This window comes from Chamaea fasciata, unplaced genomic scaffold (genome assembly GCF_029207755.1).
Source record: "Chamaea fasciata isolate MVZ Bird 193981 ecotype frontalis unplaced genomic scaffold, bChaFas1.0.hap1 SCAF_1, whole genome shotgun sequence".
NCBI lineage: Eukaryota > Metazoa > Chordata > Aves > Passeriformes > Sylviidae > Chamaea > Chamaea fasciata.
In genome coordinates, this window is record NW_027094086.1 from 50,161,203 (window position 1) to 50,177,965 (window position 16,763).

Genomic DNA, 16,763 nt, shown 5'->3' on the forward strand with positions numbered 1-16,763 from the left:
AGCCAGAAATCAAATATTAAAAAAAAGTCCTTTGGGCTACGACACAGCTCCTGGAAGAGCAGTGAAAATCAAAACTTTCACAACAGAGCATTTAATACAAACCATATGCACTTTCCAAAGAGGGTGTGAGAATATTTGAAGCACAGGCACATCCAAGTATATGGGGCCTAGGTAAGCTTGGTCATTTCAGTGCAGCTTTCCAAGGTTAGGGGGGTTTCACAGTTATAGGAAGGAACTCTTTCCTCTGTTCAGCATATCAGCAACACAGCTTTCGTTTAAAAAACACCCAAACTACACTTGAAAGAATGTATTCCCTGGAAAAGATGCTCTTTTTTGAAAATCTTGGATGTGTATGTGGCAAGGAAATAAGTTGCTATTTGTAAAGATTCTCCTGAATACCTTGATCAAATAGGCATTGATGGATTACTGAGACTAGTATTTCTACCCTCTGCATTTTTACCTGAATTCAACAGCTTATACATGAAAAGCATCACAGGATGAATACATTTCCAGGTTTCAGCAGCACCCAGAAATTTTGCATTTTGCATTACCTATGATCATCTGTCCTCATCTGCTTGATTGCTAGGTTTAATCCAGAAATGAAAATGCCCAACAAAATTTCAAAGATTCACATTACGTTCCACAGCATGGTGATGGTTTTTAATTTTTAAATAACTTGCCTGTAATGCAGTGACTCAGAAGAAGTGTGAACAACAGAAGGAAACTTATTAGATTAAAAACAGTTTGTTGGAGAGAGTAGGGAAAATGAATTCACCCCCAGGAACAGGTCCAATGTTTCATTTTATTAGCAGAGATATAGGAGCCTTCTTCCCACTGCACACTCCAGCTCTAATCATTGTTGTAAGGAGCCATTCGAGCCAAGGCCATACAAAGCCTGATTATGGATTAAATTTGTCTCAAATAATGTTAGAGGAGTCCTAAAATTGAGTCAAATTTAGGTTACAGCTTGGAGAAATCCATTCACCTCTGGATGTTCCAGAAGGTGGGATTTTCCCAGCTTTTATTGCAGATGCCCACTATGGAGGTAGGTCCCCAAAAGCACTTTGCCTTTAGGTACTCACAGCAGCCCTTCTCAGTCAATGCATAGCCTGGAGTACTTTAGCAGATTATTGCAATCCCCTATGTCTACTTTGAACATTTTAGTCAGAACTGTCAAAATCTTGGCTATGCCAGCCAAGTGCTTTCCTACTTTCAGCCTTGACTCCCAGGATCCATTAATGAGTTTGTTTTTTTTTTTTCCCTAGAGCCACAACAGAAGCAGGCAGGTATATTTGCACACCCCAAAGCAAGCCCTGAAAAGAGTACAGCTGAAGTAAAGGATAGTGCCCTTTTACACTCAGTGCTGGAGTGAAGCCATCAAAGTCCCGGTCACAAAAGTCACATTTTTCTCAAGAACATGAAAGTTTGCATCACTGACTCGCCAGCACACCAAGAGACATGTCCTGGGACTGGCTACACACACTCTACCATTCTACTCCTCCACACAGGATATGCACAGGGAAAAGTTTCTAAGTCCACATAATACTTTTGTGCTGAACAAGTAGTAGCAGTTATTCTTACAGCCCTGTTGTGCAGGGTTAGAACTAGACTGTGGGAAGGTTCTTTGGCATTTGAAAAGCAAATTGTAGTGGAAGAAAAGGCCTTAGAGTGGATGTCTAGCATTGCTCAATAGGGAGTCCCAGAAAAAGAGTCTCACAGTTTTAGGGAGGGAAAAATCTGGGAATTGCTAGGAAAATATGAGGTAATGGTGGTTAGTGCTGAAAGGAAAGAGAAATGGAAGGCTGGACCAAAGCAGGCTACATAGCACTGCAGAGCTTTAAAAAAATCAATTGTTGGTCATTCAAATGTATTATTAAGTATTTCTTGACAGGCTCACAATTTCTTCCACTGGAAGTGTTCCTCAGACATGAATATACTGCTATTTATTATAAGAAAGCACACTTTGATCTCTCAATAGATCTCTGAAGAGACCCATCTGCCATTGCAAAGCACATGTTAAAGCACACATGCAGAAAAGGGCAAACAGAGTAGGAGATACTGAGCAGGCAGCAGGTAGAAAGACAAACTTATCTAGGCAAAAGAAAGACCTGAGCTAGAAATTTCTGTGTCCTGGGATTGTGTCCTGATGTACCAGAATATTCAGCATAAGAGAAGTGATTCTTCATCAGTGGCTTTTTGTAAGGAACAGGAAAAGTTACACTGTTCAGGGAGAGGTCCCACACAGAGCAGGCACTTCAGCACCTGGAGTTGTGTGATGAACTCAGAGCCAAATTGATATCAATTTCTGAAGGCAGTGACTCAGTCTTACCAGAGTATCTTGTTGTATATAGCACAAAATAATCAATTGAATAGAACAGTTCAGCATATTATCAGAAGAGGCAATACCCTTGTAGGACTTACCCAAAGGAGAAGTTTAAGGTTTTTGAAGAGAGGGATTTTATTTCTGCAGATTTCTTTTCACTCAAATTTCCCTCAGGGTTACAAATAAAAACCATTTTTTAAAAAATAAAAACTACTTAATGAAAGAATTTATTCTGGTTTCCCTTCACAGAACTGTCACGTAATATAGTAATTTTCTTAACACAAAAAATCTGAACATCCAAACCTAGCTATAGAGAAACTACCATATATACACATTCTCATTAAATCAGTTAACTATTTTGCTGTCTAAATGGATTTTTTTTTTACTAATTAAAATATTGATATTATTTTTTAAAAAGGAACAAAAATTAAAGATTTTCTTAAAGCCAGTTCCCACCCACATGATATTCCCCCATTCCAGTTTGTGCTCACAAACTTACAGGCTATGATTACACATCTGAAATCCACAGCTGTATTAGGATTTCAGCAGAAGGTAAGAAACTCAGTTATTCAATACTTTTTGACCTGACAGATGTTTTACTGGTGGCTGGGTAAGAAATAATTGGCCAATTGAGCACACGCTAAAGCAACACAATCTGCTTCAGAGAAGCAGATATAGGGTTCGGGACTGAAATAGCCACATACAGACAAGTGTATTAGCAAGATACCCCAGGGAAGGAATCAAATTAACAACCTCCTGACACAGAAAATGGCAGCTGAAGTATTCAGCTTCATGTTTGGAAGAACATGAACCTGGTTTAGGTTTCTGCAGTACATATCTGTTAAATATGAAAAAGCTATATGCCACCTCAAAACTAAACTATAAAAATTCTTGTAATTCACAGATTACACAGGAACAAGTTGGTTTGGGGTTTTTTTGTTTGTTTTTTTTTTTCTTCCTACAAGGTAAGTGGACAAGAAAAAAGGAAAAAAGTAATCCAGCGCTACCAGATATGTCATTTTCAACCCATTTGACAACTGGTATTAAAATGAGCAGCCTATTATATCATTTTCTTGCTTCCTGTCTTTCAAAAGTACATGTGGCTTTCTCAGGTCCACCGAGTACAAGAAATGTCACATCAAATGAAATAACTGTGGTAATGCAAAGGCAATTTCAGGTTGTGAAACAGATCTGCAAAGTACAGCTGGGGAAAAGCCCTAAACTGAGCCAAAAGACTGCTGAATTAATGCAGGCACAAAGTATTTAACACAAGCTTTTCTGTTAGAAGAAGTTGTCTTGGCAAAACAAAGTTTTCTAGAAACAGAATGAAATCCTTACAGCTTGTTGTACTGAGCAAGTGCAAACAGGCAGGAAGGACAGAGCAGCACTAATGTCTGCCTCCTCTGTATGCCTTTAGTATCACTAGTGTCCCCATCCTCCTCACTCACTGTACAGTTAAAAAACACAAAATCTTTGATGTCATTATGACTTCATATCTAATCAGTGATGGTGGTCTGCAATTCAGTTGCTTAGATATGCTTGAGCTTGGGTAGCTTTGGTTTGGGAGAATGAGGCCTAGGACTAAATCACAGAGTGAAAGATTGGCTTGAGTTGGAAGGGACTTTCAAAAGCCATCTATTCCAAACCCCCTGCCATGGGCAGGGACACTTTCCACCAGACCAGGTTGTTTAAAGCTCTGGCCAATGTGGTCTTGAACACTTCAGGAATGGGGCATCCACAGCTTCTCTGGACAATCTGTTTCAGTGCCTCACCATCCTCACCATTAAAATTGTCTTCCCTGTATTGAACCTAGATCTACCCTCCCACATTTTAAAGTCATTACCCCTTCTCCTGTTACTAAAAGCCCTTGTAAAAAGTGTTTCTTAGTGTGTTTTATAAGTACCTTGAAGACCTCATACTTGTGGCAAAGGTGCACCACGCTGTATATCATCTACATTCCTTCCATAAGAGATCCTCAGAATGCTTAATAAACATCTAATGAGCTTCATAACACTCTGGGAAATGGGCATGACATTTTACAGAGGGATGAAGAGGTACCGAAAGATTAATTGCCTTGCCATACATTGACTTTGCAACAAGCACCTGTCAGATATTTTGAAATGCATGGATTACTTCAGCTTCTCAAGGAAAGTCAGAGCTCCAGTGACTTTAACACAGTTATGTGTACAGGCACGTGCTGAGGATCAGACCAAAGCAATGAGATAGCTTAGTAGAAATGTGAAAAGAAAGCAAAGATTTGATCCTGGTGGAATTTGGATATGAACACCTCTTTAGTATCTCTAAGATTAAATATTGTCCCTGTGCAGTACTCCCTGTAATATTCTTCAAGAGCATGATTTCTAATCAAAACATTTAAAGTTGAGATTTTAGAAAAAATATAGTATTCAGAATATGGGGGGAAATAATTTTCAGGCTTTTTCAAGTGTTTCATATGAGCATTTTTATTGTTGCAAATTCAACATTACCTAAGCACATGCAAGCATCAGTCAGTGCACAAGTTGTCCAAAAATCTCAACTGCACGAATGAACCTAGAAGGTGTTGTGATGAATCAGTTTGATTTAGAAGGTCTAAGATATAAATATGTATTTTCCAAATTTATTCCAGGTTCATGTCTCTATTTCTCCTTTTGTTCTACACTGCTGTTGTAGAACAAAAGTGTGTGAGAAAAGGGCTTGACACAGTATCCTCTAGGTCCAATTCTAGCAACTCAAATAAATTATCCAGTGTAAACAACTTCAGTGAGTTTTCAGAGATGACAAATGAGTGAGTCTTACATCAAAATACATTAATGTTTCAAAAAGAACATTTTGTATTGGCAGGAATTGTAATCTTAAAAGCTGCAGAAACCACACCTTTCTCAGGCAGTGTGATCAGTATTTCAATGACAGACAAAGCTGCTAAGCCAAGCAAGAATTGCTACTCAGGTCGTCCATTTATCTGGAAAAGTATTTTCCCTGACATGAACATAGTGTGCATTGACAAGTTTTTTTGGGGGGGATAAAATAGTCATAGTCTCCATGGAAATAATGCATACCAAAGGCTGAAAATTTTGGGGTGGGATTTTTTTATCTGGTTTGGTTTTAGTTTTTTACAGAGATAACAGCTCTATTACGTGTCTCTTAGAAATGTTTACAAGTCTCCATTGTGATATCAGGGTCTAGTGATCCTTAAAAGACTTTCAGGTCTAGGCCCTAAAGTACCTGAAATTTTCACATATCTCCACCTGTCATTTGAATGCTAGAGTTACAAGACATTTACCTCAAGCAAGTGATGTGTAAATAATTTCTGTTTTGATTTGTGTTCTCTCCCAAATAACCACATGAGTATACAAGTTGGTGGTTGGCCCTGCTTCATTTCTACCCTTAAAAAAAAAAAAAGTATATATATATATAATCTATTAACATTACATTAACTTACCAAGTCCAAGGGCTATTTTAAATTAGTTGTTTGGGTTTGGTTTTAGTCCAGAGGGAATTAGTCATATTTACCTTAGATTTTAAATCCTCACCCCTGTTCAGTGGAGTCCAACAGAGCACAAAGTTGCCAGGTTTTGGGGGCATTGTTTTAAAAAGGTACTGTCAAAGACTCAACCAGTTTATGTAAGTTACCTATTCCTGTGGAAAAAGATGTGCCTATCTTACTCCAGTCAACAAGACTTATTTCACTTCCACTAGCATAAATGTAGCTGGACTCCACCAACAATGCTTGAGGTCAGTGATTTCCATACCACCTTACTTCTCAGCAATCCAGTCTGAAACACCACCAAAACATTTTTTTATTTCTGTTCCTAAAATTTAACTTTTTTTACCTCTTACATGTACTTGTGACTCCTTTTTGTGCTGCATATTCACAGACTGCATTTCTGCATTGGAAGATAAATGCAGAAAAAGGAGCTACTGCTTTGCTATAAGGCAAACAGTACTTAATCCTATTTATTTTCTTCCTAAAGTACTGAAGATTTGGCTCCATCTTATATTCTCTGCCTTCAGTTCATGAAAAAATAACTGTTGCGTAAGGCGTGAATAATATTGTGTTATATAAATATCTTGTAGTATATGAACATGAAAGTGTATATTTAGGGAGTGAAAAATGCGTAAAAAGCCAATTGCTTTCTTCCACTTTAACTTAGTGGGAGTTTTGTCCAACAGTTTTTAACTATACTCTAAGTGTTTTCCAGGCAGATTTGGGAAAAGCTGGCGAAATTCCCTGAAATTCAATGCACAAAATGAGTATAATTTCTCCTCAGTTTCTTATGTCCTCATAGATATGAGCTACATAAGAAGTCTCCTGCTATCATGCTGCTTGTCAAATTATTAGTGTTGTATCTGAATTTCAAACCAGCAATGACACAAGGAAGCCTGGGAAATAAATGCTATAGTAACACTACCATGTTGATGCTGCATTCTAGTATTCTGCAGTTGTTACAGCAGAGGTGGCTAATTCTATGTCAAATGGAGTATGTGCTATTAAGCTGATTTTCCTATGTTCCTTTACACAGCAATGTGGAAGTTCTTTATTTTCCAACTGGGTTGTTTTCCTTTGATGTTGCTTTGCTAGTGAGTTTATCCCTTCTGTTTTCCTCATGCAAAAAAGCTAAAGTAGAAAGCCAAAAATAAAATTGCAGTAATTACCATTTTGTACTTTACTCTCTGAAGGGACTAGCTAACATAAGAGATTCGCAAGAACTTTTATGTCTTTCTGAATCCAGCACAGGGCAGTTGTCTACTATTTGCCCATAATTCTGCTCTTTTTTTTCTTACTTATTCTTGCAGGTTTTGTTTTTTTTTTTTTTTTTTTTTTTTGTGTTTTTTTTTTTTTTTTTTTTTTTTTGTTTTTTTTTTTTTTTTTTTTTTTGCCTATTTTGGAAAAGATACACTTTTTCAAAAAAGAAAATATTATTCACTCATAGTATAGTAGCAAAATCTGGGGTAACTTTATCTAGTTGTTTACCAAGGCGAGACAAAGTGGTTTTAGTGTGTCCCATCTTACTTCAGGCAAGATGAACCTGTCTTCCAGAAGGCTTACCTTTATCTTTCCCTTCATATGCTCATGTTTTACTGAGGTACAACAATGAAAACGCCAGCCTGTAATGTCACCACCTCGAGGTATTTCCATGATTTCATTAAAATGCACCTTTCTGAAAACTCAATCAAGATTTCTTTTTTCCTTAGCAAGACATTAAAATGCTTTTGAACAAAACAGAAAGGAAGAGGCCAAACTAAAAGCTGTGGCTCAAATTAGTTTTGAAAACCAAGGAAGTGAAACTGCCTCAGGACCTCTTTCATGCATGATTCTTATCTGTCTGTAGAAGTATGGATAGCAGCTATTTCTTACAGCATCTATTTATTACAGAAGCAGCCTTTCCCTGGGTTTGATGACTTTATTTCCCAACAGAATTACCCCCTTACATAATACACCGACAAAACTGCGACACTAAACAACCCAATAGATCCATGCAGAGCACACATTTACACTACCATAACCAGAGAAATTTCACAATTTCATAATTTAATGGCACAGGAGCAAAATTAACCTTACAAATAAGAAAAACCAAAGATGAGAGAGACAAAGAGAAGGAACAATACTTTTTAGGTCAATTGCAAGCAACTTTAATTAAGCTTTTGTTTGATCTTTGCATTTGTTGCCGTCTTCTTGTTTTGAAAATCAAACTTCCCGTGGCTGCTGCTCTATGCTACATTCACTGCACGGGTGAGCATGGGATCACGGAACTTAAGGCCACCAACACTTCAACCAAGCCAGAATGCAGTAAGATATGAAAGCAGCCATTGGTCTGTACCACCTGCGTCCACTCCATGAGCTTAGACACTGAGTTACCTTAAGGGGAAGGGTAGGAGCTGCTGTGGAGGTAACACTGAACAGGCACCAGATAACCCCAGAGACTCCAGCCAGAGGGGAAGAGACTCTGTGCTGTGGAGCATGCAAGATGTGTCATACTGTAAATCACAACTCTGTGGCAGTTGCTGTGGTAACCACACCTTTTTAAAAACCAGTTGGCAGATGAAACATTTATACACTCTCACACCCTTCTTTTGCACATAGGTGAAGGCTGCAAAAGTGTACAGCCCTCATTTGGCATAGGCTTTTATTTTCCTTCTATGAATTCTCCACCACCACCTCCCCAAGTACTCAAGACAGGTCTGCAAAGAAGGAGATATTGACTGGTTTCCCCGATCTCTGTACAGCAGTGAATAGCAGCAGCCACTTAGAAAAAAAAACCCCAACAAAACCCAACTTTAATCTTTTCTTGCTTTTTACTGCTTTCCCGATTTTCCCGAGATTACGAATGCATTGTTCCTAACTTGAATTTCAGCTAAGCTGTCTTGTTTGTTTTGATCAATAGACAGTTCTTTTTCATGAGTTTACAGAAAAAAATGGTACCATATTACAGAGCTGCTAGGATGCTTTATCACTTTTATTGTTAGAAGGTACTATGCTAAACGTATCAGTACAATTCCTTATCTTCCATAGCACAATAAATCCTGATGCTCGCCCCACAGAGGACAACTGTAGGACCTATATTTGAACTTGATCCCAGCTCACTCTAAGTGACTTTGGCATGATGAATCTCCTAACACCATTTGGTATTCCATGTAATGGAACCATTGCTGGAACATCCTGTTTGACCTTGCTCTTGGTGTGCTAGATCTGCTCTCCTCCAAACCAATTAGAAATGACAGAAATGAAGGGGAAACCCTGGCAAAACCAGTACTAAATACAACCATTAGGTTTTACAAGGATCAAAATCATGAGCAAACATTTCTGTTACTGAATTACTGAAATATCAGAAACAATTTGTCCTACAAGAGAATTCAGGATACTCCACAAGCCAACCTAACACAGCCAAAAAGCTTATGGGAGGATTGTTTTCCATATACTGAATTCCTGTGTGTTCCCAGGGATTCTGTGTATTTATTAGTGGATGAATTCACAAAAGCCTCATGATTAGCTGCTGCTGAAAGCCAGTTCAGTGTACTTAACTAGGCCTGAAAGCATGATACAGTATATTACAGGCTCATATGTAAAACACAGTTTTAAACACCGAGCTCAAGATGCATAGATTTTTAGTTTACTGTCCTCAGGATCTTGAAAATAGAAAGCTTATCTGTGGTGTCATGGGGCCTGTATAATAATCAGTACTAAGTCAAAAGGAAGAAAAAACCCAACCAATGGTACCCTGTTCTTGTCCTGAAGAAAATCAAAGTACAACAAATTGCAGTCCCCAACCATTTCTATTTTTCTTAGGGGGATATAACATGACAGAAAACAAGACAAGCATATCCTGTGCTAATCTATAGAAATATATTAAGAATTTACTTAAAAGATTCCTTATCAAATAGATGATTTGTTGAAGTTGAGAGTAAGACTTTGCATATGGGGTTGTTCACCACCCTCAGAGGCTATTTGTGACTGAAACAAAGAAATTGCAGAGATCAAGACACTTGCAGAATCAGAACTAAAATTGAGGGTTTGGTAGAACAAAAGTACTGGAGGTTAAAATTCTGCCATGGCTCATACAGCATCTGTATGCTCGTGCATGAGAATTCAGGACCTAATTTATTTCCTGATGATATTCACAGAGAGGAGCCCATTTTGAACCAATATTGTCAATGCAGCTTCCTCATTTTTAAAGAAGTAAATAAAGCAGCCAAAATTGTTTCTAGTCACTACATGGGAAGGAGATAAACGTGCATTCCCACCAGTGCATTGTGTCACTGGAAGGTGGCACCTCCTTCCTGCCAGCCCACCCAGCACTTCATCCCCTTCCATCAAAACACACAAAGACCAATCTTCACAGTTTGAACCAAGACAGATAATTTTGCTTGATTTGGAAGGACTGCTCACTTGTACAGCTCAGCCAACAAAAATTAGGGGGAGCAACACTGGTATGGGGTGGGGAAAACAAGACAGGTTAGCGGGCAGAGGTTTCCTGTCTGCAGTTTAAGTATTGGTGAGATGACTACCTTTTTTTTTTTTTTTTTTTTAGTTTCTTAAACGTGAAGTATTTCTCCAAATTAACATCTCGGACTTAATCTAATGCTGAAAAACAATATTGAGGATTATATCACAGTCAAAGTATAGCCTATCTTTTTAAAAGTGCATGTACCTGTCAGTGAGCCAGCAGCTCAGGGGACAATATTCCATTCAGGAAAGATGGTGCAGCTTCACTGACTTTGTCCTTTAATGCCTACATGCAACAATCTTCTGCATGTGTGATAGATGATCATTCCTCAACCACTCTGGGAGGTGGTTCTCATTATCTTCATTTCATATGGTACAGTCCCCAAGGCATTTAAAAAAAATATAAAAAACCCCCAAAACAACCCCACAGAAAAAAAAGTCCCAAAATCCAAAAGCAAACAAACCCCGCTGTTCCACTGTTTGCCATAAATCAAAACATCTAAAACAGCAATAAAAAGCTTTTTTTTCAATTATACATTATTACTCTTATGCTCTACTCATTGATTTTATTAGCAGAGAATTAAAGTGTATTATAAGGTTATTTGTGTCACTTGCAAAGCTGGGACTTTTATCTTATTCATCTCTTGAATGTGTAACTATGTTTACTTTCAGTGTAACCACATTTGCTTTCATCAGGAGGGAGTCTGGCTTATTATCTCAAATGCTATTGCCATAAAGTAAGTGCACAAAATTCCCAGTAAGAAATGCTTTCATAAAACAGAGATTGTTTCACGCTAACGAATTTGCCTGTTAGTGGAAAAGGTAAGAAGCAATAGCGTCCTTCAAGGAGGAAACAAAATAAGGCTTCCATACACGTTGCCATGACACTTTTCTACAAATAATGATGTCCTAGATATCAAAACCACTTCTAATGCTGTTGCTATAACAAAGCACCCAGCTTCTACTGTGGGAAAGATGTTTTACCCTCCCCTTTTTCACTAGTGGTTCATATACTGCATATCTTCAAAGCCCCATCAAAGCCTGATAAACACAGCACTTACTCACTGATGAGTCCACTATTGATTCAAAGGCATTCAAGTTATTATTAGTCTCCCTTTATGGATGCATCATCACTAGTACTAGCTGACTTCCAGTCGTAATAGTCCACCTCTGTGAGACTGAAATTGTCAATGTCTCAAATCAAAAAATTTGTCTTGAGACCAACTTAGATCGATAGAGCTGAAGGATGATGCACACTCCCACCCCACTTAGATTGGTAATATAAGTGATTTTAATGTTTTTTTCATTCTGTAGTTCCTACAGCCCAGTCATTAACACTCTGGGATGATTGGTATTGATGGATTATTGAAGTGAGCACTGTGCAAACTGGACAAAGGTGACTCTTTCCCCAGATTTGTCTCCAACCTTGTTAGATGTACCACAGCCTGAGCAGCTGCTGTGTTTAGCCCATGACAGGTATGAAGCAATTCAGCTCTGCCTTTTTAGTTTTGTGATCATTATAGCAGGCCAATGTTGTTGCATGCTGAAGCAAGAGAGAAGCAAAAGGAAGGGACAAAATTGACAAGGAATAGAAAAGATTGTAGGGTAGAAAGAAAAGTCCACCATCAGCTACTGTGTCCTTTTCTCCAGCCCTCATTTTGTTATTATTAGCTTGCCCTCCCTTCCTTCACAGCTTCTGACACCCTTGAAATTTCTATGTAACTATTTATGAATTAGGCTTATTCTGTAACTTTTCTCACAGTTTAGGAACAACATAGAGACTCTGGAATCCTGCTGGGCCTGAGAGGTAACTTAACTAGACTCAGAATGGATTAGAAAAGAAAATTTATTTTTGGCTGAGTATAAAAGGTAGTTTCTGAAGGCTGAGGAATGTCATTGTGAAACAGAATTACTTCTGATACAAAAAAAATTCCTTTGTCTGCTTTTAGATACAAGAGACATGGGTTGTCTGCATGTTAATACTTGGTTGTTTTTCCTCCCTAAAAAAATTCACTTAGAATCACTATTTTCATCATATACTGATTATAATGATTAACTATAGCTATTAGACTGATACCATTTGCCATAGGTTAAATGTGTTAGATGTTCAAGCTGTGGAATTACGTTAGAAGTAAGCACAGAAATATCTGCAGCACTAGGAATATCTGCAATAGCCAACACACTGTCTCTAAGAAAGGATTTTGTACAAGGAGACTAAAAAATTTTAAATCCCCAACCTTCCCAGTTTTGGAGGCTCAAGGTATCTGTGAAGGCCTAAACTATGCCAACTACAACTCAGATCCTGCTTCAATTGCTACAAAAGCAGCTTTGGATGCTTTGAAGTCCATGAGCTAGCCCCAGGTTTTACTTGGGATTGATGCTTCAAGTGACACTACGAAAGGTAATCACAGAAATAAAATATGTGGGACTTATGATGGGCATCAACTCCACTCCAACAGCACTGAGGTTCAGACCAAAGACTGTGTCATATACTTAGGAAATCAGAGTTCACAAAAGCACTGGGTTGAATTTGCCTGCAACAAATATTTCCATTGAGACAACCTTTTAATTTGTTAAATGACTAATTTTTAAATAGAACTAAGGTCTCCAAGAACAAGTCCTTTCATCTCTAAAACTTAAACCTCAAAAAAAAAAATTTCCCTGTCTTCTCGAGGACTCTGCCAGCCACTTTCCTCAACACTTTAATGCCTTAGAGCATCCTTGATCTTGCACCTGTAAGAGCACTGCCTTCTTAGTCTTATGCAGACATTTAAAAAGGTAGCATCTTATCAATATACTGTGTGCATAGTAGGAAGCTCAGAAAGTCTTCTCTCCAGAAACCTTCTCTATTTCTCAGTTTTCTCTGCTGAATTCAACATCAATAACTTTCCACAGAATGGTTTGCCATTTTAATGTAGTTGTAAGATCACAAGCAGCAAACATCTTTTAGCATGAATATAGTGCTTTTCTCTTCAATCAGCAGCAATCTCCACCAAGCCCTCTGTATATTTTTTAAAAAAATTTTTTGATGTGTATTTCAGAACTGAGAAATCAAAGTCAATGCCTTTCAAAATGAGGTCATGCATAGCTCCAAAATTATTTCCCTGCCAGACTTCCATTTTCAAATAAAAATAGAAGAGCAGAATTTATTTTTACAGCAAAGGAGTAATCTCTCTTCAGGGGTAGAAATTTTGTTTTTTCAAACATCTGAAAACAAACATCTGGCTGCACGGGGAAGGCCGAATTACAGAAAAATATCAGTTCAAAAGACAAAAACAAGAAGCCATTGCTGGCAACTGGAAAAAGGAAATTGAACAGAGAATATTATGCAGCTGATGCTAAAACAACTCCTGCCAAGCCCCAACAGTAAAACTTCACATTCAACTGGTTGTGTCCTCAGAGGCATGCAATAGCACACACCAGAAATTTCTGCATAGAGCTAGAGCTCCCACTTCAGCCTTGGAGTGCTTTACTTCACTCATAACATAATAACTCAGTTTTATAGTGCTCTTTGACATTGTAGGAGAAAGTAATTTACAAACAGGGGGACACAATGTGCTCCAACAGGAAGCCTGCTACCTCACAGCTCCACCTGATTTATTAATTTCAAAGGAAAAAGAGAATGGCAACTGCAGCCCTGATAAGTGTTTTATTTTCTTTTCAAGTCTGCCACCCATTAATAAAACTAGAGAGAAAGAAACTTTCAGTGACCATAGCATAATAAGATACACTGTACACCTCAAGGTATCCAACACCCAGAACAGTGGCAGCAACACTTGCTCAGGCCCTACCTTGAAATAGCTTATTTTGTACTGCTTAAAAACATTTCTCTGTCAAAATGAAAGGTGAAAGCATCACCAGAAAGACAATTTCCTGAAAGATCCCAGAGTGAAGTGTTTCTATACAATGCCAGTGGTAGCTTCTACTGTTCAGCCCTTCATATCTGGACAACGTTATACCCATCATTATCTCCACCACGATGTATGAAAGTAGTTATTTCTGTGGCATACAGGCATGTATTTTGTTCTTTTTAAAATCTTTTTTAATAGTGAAATCAAAGCCATTTTTGCTGTCTGATCTTTCTTACTGACTGGTTTTTTTCACCTCTTAAGTTAGCCATCAACATCCTAGAGAAGCAGCTGCCAAACAAACAACACGTATCAGTGAGGTCTTCTTAGGGCTGACTGGAGATTACAAGACTGTAAACATTCATTACTACTGTGGTACAGTTTTATGTTCCTGCTAGGTTAGATCTGGGTGGAGCTATCCTTCTGTCAGTAAACAGTCTCCTGAAGTCCTCCTGAGGTTAAACTTCTAAAACTGACTCTTGTCCCTTTCAGGTATTTCTTCAATACCTTTTAATTTGTATTTAGAAGAAAATACTAAAAGTTTCAGAAGTGTTCAGTGCACTCTAAGTTTTATGAATAGTGAAGGTTTCTTATCCATCTGTTTTAATTTTCTTTTACAGAAATGTTGGCCCGAAAAGGGATCCCTTTATTCCATCCTGGGTAAAGTAGCTTGTGATTGTGTGCAATATTGACAAACTGCAGTGCCATGCTGATTATAGCATCATAGTTGGCTATCTGTATGTTTGTATGAAAAGCACTATGCAGTATCACAGTCAGAGCTAAGAGGCTATTCAAATTTTTGAATACCAAATGTCAAATACAGTCCTCAACATCCAGACTTGTTCCCAGCTGCCAGAACTATAGACTCTTTCTTCTTAAGCAACTCTTTCTCCATCTCTCAGAAGCAAGGAAGAGATCAACAACAGTCAAGAGGATGGTTATTGTTCCCCAGAGAGATATAATAGAACACAAATTTTACTAAGTTCCTAATGAAACTGGATTTCTCTTCTTCCCCTTGAGAAAAGCCCAATGTAAACTTAGTTATATGCAGTCTAATTGCTCAACAAATAAAATATTCAATTAAACAGTCTTTATTGCAGCCATGGAGAAGCTTGCGCCTGGTTTTTTGGTAACTCAGTAGTAGGTCCACTCACAGAGGATGATTCCAAAAATCAGCTGAAAATGTAAGGTTTCATAAAGTCCAAAGCTTTAATTCTTCATCCCTGACTTAAGTGTCCTTCTCTCCCTCACTGTTTCTCCCAGTTTAACTATTAAGCTCCACTTTCAAGATTAAATTTTCATAATGACACTATATTTTTATAGTTCAGTTTTCCTGCTTAGTGATTTTAAAATGTTTTAGACTTATTTTACTGAGTGTAAAGTCTTGCAAACTGTAGAGTTTTGGCCCTCTTACTGTTTGATAGTGCCAAAAGCTGTAGCTTACAGACGTGCCAAAAAGATGTTGTTATACTTCAAATAGCATCTTAAATTTAGCATGATCATTCCAACATAGATAAGATTTTCGGCAATAATTGGCACCTTTGTGTTCAACTTCAAACACCAGAGAGATCCACTTTGAAGACAAACATTTACTGTTCTCTGAGATCAGAGGCCTATTCAAGGTCAACTGAGGAACAGATCTGAAACAAGAAAAATTTGACTATTTCTAGAAACCTTGGCTACATAGCTTGCAGTTTGTTGATTAGTGGTGTTTTATTGCCATGAAGTTTTGCTAAAACCATAACAGACATTGCTGCTTCTGTATAAACAGTGCATGAGAAGTGATTGCTGTTCCACTCAGGCACAGTGCAATAAGGCACAAAATAAATGAAAAAAGAAAAGATTCCTACACAGCCATAAAAATAGTACATCACTTGTGTAAGAATTTTAGATATAATTTTAAATACATGCAGAAAGTAGATAACACAACCTTGTAATGATTGTAACAATTATCAAGTATGCTTTTTGAAATTGTAAGGCTATTGGCACTGGACCTTGAGCAGAGACTAAGCAAAGAAAGCAGCAATTGTAAAGCAATTAACCTTGCTCTACTGCTGTAACTTTTTAGGATAACATTAAAAGCCACTTGCCATTTTAGACCTTTAAAGAATAATGAAAGACTAGGAGATATTATTCAACCAAGAGAAAATTTTGCTAAAAATGTGTATTTCCCTATCATTATTTGGAGTGATTAGTTCCTACTTTGAGCTCAAAGAACAATCGTGCTGATGTAAATTGCTGGTGAGATATTAAACTTTTGTTATAGGCCAGGTTATACCTTGTTTGGACTGCTGCATTTAACTCTTTGCTTCAAATCGCTAGATAGCTTTAAAAGATATCTAGACATATCACAGTTGAAAGGGCAAGTTCCAGGGACTTCATGAACAGAGCACTCTGGCTTGAGACTCTCCATTAGTATTATGAGAAGCAAGGCAGAGAGGAAGCAGTAGAAATAGTGTTGTGTGAACAAAGTAAAAACTTCATCTTTGGGAGGCTCTATACACAATCTTGGATGAAGTACACAACCATTTGGAACAAAACATATTAGCGACAATTATTGCTAGGCTTGGAGAAGTTCCTCCAGTGCAAAGCACCTATGCAGCCTGAGTTGGTCTCTCTTCTGCATCTCCCCTGATGACTTTGAAGAAAG

At 37.8% G+C, this 16,763-nt stretch overlaps 1 long non-coding RNA gene across 1 annotated transcript in view; it reads right to left on the reverse strand.

Annotated features, from left to right (window-relative positions):
* The window catches only part of LOC136302141 (uncharacterized), a 59,804-nt gene that overhangs the window by 20,403 nt on the left and 22,638 nt on the right, over nt 1–16,763 (reverse strand). The gene's annotated exons all lie outside the window — the stretch shown is intronic.